Here is a 1767-nt window from a genome sequence, read left to right on the forward strand (position 1 = left end):
TCATAGTGGTGGAAGCAAGGCCTGTCCCTAAATCTTTGCTGGCTTTTGGGAGCCTATTACTCATACTTAGATGCCTTGCCCAGCCTTAACAATGGGAAGGAGCTTAGTCCTACATCAACTTAATATGCTGTGCTTTGTTGACCTTCATGGGAGTTCTGTATCTTTCTGAAGAGGAAGAGAGGTGGGGTGGATTCACAGAGTCATGAGGTAGGGAGGGAATGGGAAGATTGACATATAAGGGAATAAACCTGATTAATTAAAAACGTATAAACACCAATCCACATTGAGTCATAACAGAGATAGCAAAAGGACAACTTTAAAGCAAAGAAACTAATTGGCAGCTGTGTCCAATTGGATACAATTGTATCATGGCATAATTGTATTTCATAAAGTAGTTATCTTAAGTCAACAAAAGATCAAGGAATCTGCAATGTTGTCCTGTAAGACAGTTTCACTAAACCTTCTGATGTCTTTCAGAACCCTTGTTTAGGAGGGCTTGTAGTTATTCTATCCCTTCAAATTGCCTTATCATAAGTTGACCTCTGTTGACCTCTGTAATGTGCATATCAGTTTCAGTGTCAGTAGTTCCTATAGTTCTATAAAATATAACCATACCTAATATAGCCACTAAAAACTTATCATCACCATATGCAGTATTACAATTTCCATACCCTTAATCATAATAGTTACTTAATCCTTTGTTCAACTTCTGACCTAACCTCCTCTTCTGCATTCCCTACTACCATATCTGTCACCACCTACAGCACCTCTTTCACGCTTTGTTGTTGAGACTGCTGCCTAGATAGCTCTTTGGAGTGAGTAACTTTGATCTTGACAACACAGACTTATTTGATGGTATCTACTTTCTAACAGTTTCTTTACTTGCTGGTTATTGATCATCTGCATATGTGATAATATAGAATCCTCATCTTGCCTTTATTTTCATATCCATGAGAAGCTCAATATTTTCTCTCTCTGAAGTCTCCAAAATACTCTATAATTTGTACTTCTGAAGTATCTGGACTCAATCAACCCACCAACACCTTTTTCAGGAGTGTTTTCCCCTTTAAAGCTCTGGCCCTGGGGGATCTATCAATTTGCCATCTAGTTTGTATTTGTTCAGTTCCAGCATCTTTGGAAAGCAGAGACCCAAATCCTCTTGATCATTCACTGGCTGGCTATATTTTAATTGTGCATTCTACAACTTCCCCACATTGACACAAATATCCAGGCAAATCTTTCTTGTGTACCAGTTCAAGCCTGTCATGCGCATTTTCCCACCACCCTGATAAATCTTGGATTCATCTGTGAATTCCTGTGTGTTCCTGTACTCATTCCCATAGCCCATGGTGAAAGAGCCATTGGCAAGGGGATACTGCTGGACAGTCTTGTTCAGGCAGCATTGGTGGTAGAGCATTGGGTGGAGCAATATTTAAAATGGCAGAATGCAACAAAACTCTTTCCTGACAGCCTGGTCCCAGAGCTGCTTCAGCCCCAAATGAACACACAGATTATTAATTATTGCATTAATGATGAAACTGTTGGCCCATAACTTTGGATTCTTATTGGCAAGCTCTGTCTTAATCATTAAACCATTTCTACTAATCTAATTATTTCCACGTGGTCTTATCTTACTGGAGAAGGATGCAGACCTTTTACCCCTTTGCTATCTCACTTGGTGTCTCACTGTAACTACATTTCCCACAATTCTTCTGATCTTCTAGACCAGCCTGTCTTGCTGTCCTATTGGCCAACAACATCAACCAA

General features: G+C 39.7%; 1 pseudogene; it reads right to left on the reverse strand.

Moving 5' to 3' along the window:
- Positions 1–596: 596 nt before the first annotated feature.
- Positions 597–1417, reverse strand: LOC110340907 (annotated as a pseudogene).
- Between the last annotated feature and the right edge of the window lie 350 nt (positions 1418–1767).

This window comes from Mesocricetus auratus, unplaced genomic scaffold, assembly GCF_017639785.1.
Source record: "Mesocricetus auratus isolate SY011 unplaced genomic scaffold, BCM_Maur_2.0 Super-Scaffold_2245, whole genome shotgun sequence".
NCBI lineage: Eukaryota > Metazoa > Chordata > Mammalia > Rodentia > Cricetidae > Mesocricetus > Mesocricetus auratus.